Here is a 6,375-nt window from a genome sequence, read left to right on the forward strand (position 1 = left end):
TTACAACCTCATGCTAATCACATTAGCTTACATTAACTTAACCACCCTGTGGGGGGGACACCAATCCTGTAGAGGTTAAACAAATGTGGTTTCTAATGAAAATTGAGACGTAGAACCTATGGCATAATCCATAATTTCAATTAAGAAATTAATGAGCAAGCTAGGAAGGACGTAGTCAATATAACTATTTGTTCAGTATTTTTGAAAATGTACAGCGTTAGAATTCAGAACATATTCTCCCTGTACACCAAGTAAAAACCATAGGATAAATAAAGGGGGCATATAAGCAGACAATGAAATATCTTACAATATTCAATGATTACATTTCTATAAAACAGGCTGCATGTACACCATCAAGTCAGAACAGTAGGCTATGTTATGAGGGAGGAAAGGGACCAAATTATTAGGGTGAGGCACATGGGCTACTAACAGCTTAGTAGACAACATACACTTAGTATTACGTTCTTGGCTAGAGTATACATATCTCCCTGGCATAATACATAATTTATGCAGCAGCATTCAAGACATTTTTGGACTCACCTTGTTGTGCTGTGCTCACTTGAACAGGAAGTTGGCACAGCGGTCCTTCTTGTGGGCACTAGAAAGAGGCTCAAATCACAACTTAGAATTCCGTTCCAAATTATTTTACGTATTTTCCCAGTCGGAGCCAATTTCATCCGGCTTCCCAGTTGTCTTGAACTCAATGAAGTCTGAGATTTCCCAGTTCCGAGTTTCCAGTTGTTTTGAATGCGGCAGAAGTCATTCTGGATTGACAGCATTTCCAATGTATTCAAACTTTTCTGGGCCATGGCGTTACCCCATTTTTCGTGATATCCAATTGGTAGTTACAATCTTGTCTCACCGCTGCAACTCCCCTATAAACTTGGCGAAGGTCGAGAGCCAAGCCGCACTGATTCTTGACACAATGCTCGCTTAACCCGGAAGCCAGCCGCACCAATGTGTCAGAGGAAACACTGTCGAACTGACAACCAAAGTTAGCTTGCAGGCGCCCAGCCCTCCACAAGCAGTCGCTAGAGCACAATGAGACAAGGACATCCCGGCTGGCCAAACCCTCCCCTAACCCGGATGATGCTGGGCCAATTGTGCGCAACCTCACGGGTCTCCCGGTCACAGCCGGCTGTGACACAGCCTGGTATCGAACCCAGGACTGCAGTGGCGCCTTAGCACTCATTGTTGAATTTGCGATTTCCAATTTATGTAATGTTTATGTCTTCTAATGGCCAATGAGCACCGATACGTTTTATCTATAATTTCTCTTCATGACAAGGTTTGACGGATGCCAATAGATTGCCGACTTGATTTTTGAAAATGACTGCCTTCTAGCTTGCTAGCTAAGATTTTGAAAGTATGATGTTGACATGATCGGTCCAATCAAAGCTACGCTAGATATAACATGATTTGACCAATGACCTTGAGCCTTCTTGGATGGGCACTTCTAACGTAAGTATGACAGCACCCAACGAGCTTGAATTTTCGAGCTCTTCCCGTAGATTTTGCGGTGATGTATTGTCCCCATGAGTGACAGAATGCTGAGCCAATCACAGTGCAACTAGAGAATAATACCAACCCCTACGCTCCGTATTTTCCACTGGCTGCCCCACCACCACAGAAAGCACTGAGCTAGGATGAAACACTTGCATTTTGGAGCTGCCTTACTCAAGAAAGCAAAAAAGAGACCATGTTTGTATGCAGCTTTATTAACTCAATTATTATTAAATTTTTTACATTGTTTGCAAACTGATATGTGGCACGTATTAATGCCAAAATAACATGCAAAACAGGCAACAAAAAAAAATCCTAAACAGGTGGGGCTCAAAACCTGCCCTGAATGAAGCGTCACCGCTGATGAGAGAAGGGAAACATTCTTCCGTAGTAGTTAATGCGAGTGGCTGTAGGACTGTACTGTACTCCTTGAGAAAAGCAATCTCACAAGGATGTAGTTTGCTGCTCACACCCAGGTCTTCACAGATTTGCCCCAGCTGGTCATCTGTTAAGGCTACGATTTTGGAGATGGCACGGTACTCTGAGCTCCATCTTGTCACACATGGTACAATTACTTTCATGCTTGCAATGTCCTCTATTGCCTCTGAAGCGAATGTGGACCTGTGTGCTTTGTTCCAAATGCTGGAACATTTTGACTTTGCACTTCTGTACAATTTCCGTGATGGACCTTGGGATGCAGCTTTGTCCACCTCATTGGTGGCGAGGAGGTTGAGGGTGTGTGCCACACAAAGTTGATGTGAAGGGATAAAAAAATGAAGTTCTTGCTCAACCTCCTCAAGAATCGCACTCACATCATCAAACCTCACTCCATCATCCGAATTTTAAAGTCTGCATGTATTTCACTTAACTTGGCAGTAATCACATTGTAGGTATGACGTCCTCTCAGTCTCGCACAAGCCAAAGCAGCTGACTTCCTCTCCAAGGTGTCCTCCTCGAGCCAGTGGCATGTCATGCTGAAAAAGCTTCTGTTATGGGCAGACCAGATATCTGCTGTGGTGCAGACAGACTTTACACTCTGGAGTTTGGCGGAGAGAGCTTCTTTCATGGACTCAAATTCCCTTTCAATTTGTTGAATCAAAAGTCTTTCTACACATGACCTTTGTCCCACCACTGATTCCTTCTACTAGCTTGTGGAATAAAGACACCTCTACTAGTGAAAAGGGTTGCACATCCTCTATGATGAAGTCAAATACAAGGTGATTAACCCGGCTTGGTGAGGTGTGTTGTGGTCCTCCTGGTTGTAGTTTTGCTTGTTTCAATGGTGAACAAGATGTCCCTCTTTGGCCATCTGTAGATGGCTGTGCATCTCTGCACTCTTCCATTTCGTCTGGCTGACTTTTTCTGCTCAGAGTCTTCCGTTGGTTATTATGCATCCTCTGAAAAAACAAAATGTAAATTACTTAACTATAACACCACAGTATAAGTAAAATAACAGCGGAGTGAGCACCTTGTTATTGTTTGAATTAAGGATTGTAGCTACATATTTTTCACTTTCTATAGCCTGCCCATGTCTGATAAACACAGGGCTGGGGTTGGAACATGTACCCACTCACACACGGACAAAACTGTGGATACAAGGATGTCTATGGTGGTTTATATTGTTTGTCTAGAAATACTCAAATATAAAAATAAAAACAATGGACTGATACAGTATTATACTTTGAGTTATGATTGAATAATACAGACATTTATTTGGGTTGAAAAAACAATTGAACTGCAGGAAAACCCCAGTGTGGCTTTATTGATTTGGGCAGTGGCGATTTTAGCATGTATATCTTGGTGGGGCCCAAAAAATTAAACATGTGGGACGCATGCAAGCTAAACTACAACACAACACAACACTAAACAATATATTAATTGCACTATACCACTGCTACACCTGGTTATCAGCAGAGCCTTGTCTGGCAGCTAAACAGTTCATTCAGCCTCATTTACTGCCTTTTAAAAAAGCATAGCTGATATGGCTGACTTGGTTCAATTCCAGGCTGTATCACAACCGGCCGTGATTGGGAATCCCATAGGGCGACTCACAATTGGCCCAGCATCTTCCAGGTTTGGCCAGGGTAGATAAGAATTTGTTCTTAACTGACTTGCCTAGTTAAATATATAATACATTTGTTTTATTTGTTTATACATTATAATCTCTTCATTATTTCTCTAAATATGACAAGGATTAAAAAGGGTTTGCCAGTAGAATGTCGACTTGATTCATGATGATGACTGCTAGCTAAGATTTTGACAGTATGATGTTGCCATCATACTTTCATGATGATGTCAGTCCAATCAAAGCTACTGTAGATATGTGATTTGACATTTTATTTTGTATTTAACCTTTATTTTTCTAGGCTAGTCAATTAAGAATAAATTTACAATGAAGGCTACACCGGCCAAACCCTAACCCGGATGACGCTGGGCCAATTGTGCGCCGCCCTATGGGACTCCCAATCACGGCAGGTTGTGATACAGCCTGTAATCGAACGAGGGTCTGTAGTGACGCCTCTAGCACTGAGATGCAGTGCTTTAGACCGCTGCGCCATTTTATCTGAGGTCAATGACCTTGAGCCTTCTTGGATGGGCACTTCCAATATAACTTTATGGCAGCACCCAAGGGGATTGAATTTTCAAAGTCTATCCTTAGACTTGGCGGTGACGTAGTGTCCCCCATTAGTGACAGAACACTGAACCAATCACGGCGCAATGCTCCGTATTTTCAGCTGGCTTGCCCCATCACCACAGAAAGCACCAAGCTAGGCTGAAACACCTGCATTTTGGAGCTGCCTTACTCAAGAAAAACCCCAAAAAAGAGACCATGTTTTGATGCAGCTTTATTAACTCTATGATAAATATTTTTTCTTACATTGCAAACAAACTGATATGTGACACATATTAATGTCAAAACAACATGCAAAACAGGCAACCCCCCCACATTTTGTAACGGCTGTCTTCGGGTAGAGAGGACCAAAACGCAGCAGGAATGTGGATGCTCATCTTGAATATTTATTTTAAATAAAGTGAACACCAAAACGAAGACCGACAGTTTAACAGGCTATACACATTAAAACGGGGCTAAAGAAAACTACCCACAAAATACCAAACCAAACACACACCTATATATAGGACTCTCAATCAGAGACAACTAGAAACACCTGCCTCCAATTGAGAGTCCAACACCCAATCCTAAACATAGAAAAACTAAACTAGACAGAACATAGAAATACATACAAAACATAAACCCTCTGCCACGCCCTGACCAAAACTAATACAATTACTCCCTCTGCTGGTCAGGACGTGACACATTTTTTATTTATAATATATATATATATAAAATATATATATATATATATATATAAAATATATATATATATATATATAAAATATATAAAATATATATATAAAATATATATATATAAAATATATATATATAAAATATATATATATAAAATATATATAAAATATATATATATAAAATATATATAAAATATATATATATAAAATATATATAAAATATATATATATATATATATATATATATATATATATATAAAATATATATATATATAAATATTATATATATATAAATATAATATATATAAATATAATATAATATATATTTATAATATATATATATATATATTATATAATATATATATATATATTATAAATATATATTATAAATATATATTATTATAAATATATGCTGTTCAATTGTTTTTTCAACCCAAATAAATGTCTGTATTACAGGCTGTATCACAACCTGCCTATATATATATATATATATATATTTTTTTTTTAAACAGGACCTGCTCTGAATGATGGGTCGCCACTGGGAACACCTATGTGAGAATGCTGTTCATTGAACGCTGAGCTGTAGTCAACACCATAGTGCCCTCAAGGCTCATCACTAAGCTAAGGACTCTGGGACTAAACACCTCCCTCTGCAACTGGATCCTGGACATCTGACAGGCCACCCCCAGGGGGTAACGGTAGGCAACAACACATCTGCCACGCTGATCCTCAACACAGGGGCTCCTCAAGTGTGCGTGATTAGTCCCCTCCTGTACTCCCTGTTCACCCACGACTGCGTGGCTAAGCACGACTCCAATACCATCATTAAGTTTGCCGATGACACAACAGTGGTAGGCCTGATCACCAACAATAATGAGACAGCCTATAGGGAGGAGGCCAGAGACAACAACCTCTCCCTCAACGTGAGCAAGACAAAGGAGCTGATCGTGGACTACAGAAGGGCCGAACACACCCCCATTCACATCGACAGGGCTGTAGTGGAGCGGGTCAAGAGCTTCATGTTCCTTGGTGTCCACATCACCAACAAACTATCATGGTCCAAACACACCAAGACAGTCGTGAAGAGGGAACAACACCTATTCCCCCTCAGGAGACTGAAAAGACTTGGCATTGGTCCCCAGATCCTCCAAAAGTTCTACAGCTGCACCATGGAGAGGATTCTGACTGGTTGCATCACCGCCTGGTATGGCAACTGCTCGGCATCTGACCAGTACATCACTGGAGCCATGTTTCATGCCATCCAGGACCTCTATACTAGGTGGTGTCAGAGGAAGGCCCAAAGAATTGTCAAAGACTCCAGCCACCCAAAAGGCTCCTTGACAGCTTCTACCCCCCAAGCCATAAGACTGCTGAACAATTAATCTAATGGCTACCCAGACTATTTGCAACGAACCCCCCTTTTAAACCGCTTTACCCCATATTTCCTCAACTAACCTGTACCCCCGCTCGGTACCGGTACCCCCTGTATATAGCCTCGTTATTGTTATTTTGGGTACATTTTTTTAACTTCAGTTTATTTAGTAAATATTTTCATAACTCTTATTT

The sequence above is a fragment of the Salmo trutta genome, chromosome 39 (assembly GCF_901001165.1).
Source record: "Salmo trutta chromosome 39, fSalTru1.1, whole genome shotgun sequence".
Classification (NCBI taxonomy): domain Eukaryota; kingdom Metazoa; phylum Chordata; class Actinopteri; order Salmoniformes; family Salmonidae; genus Salmo; species Salmo trutta.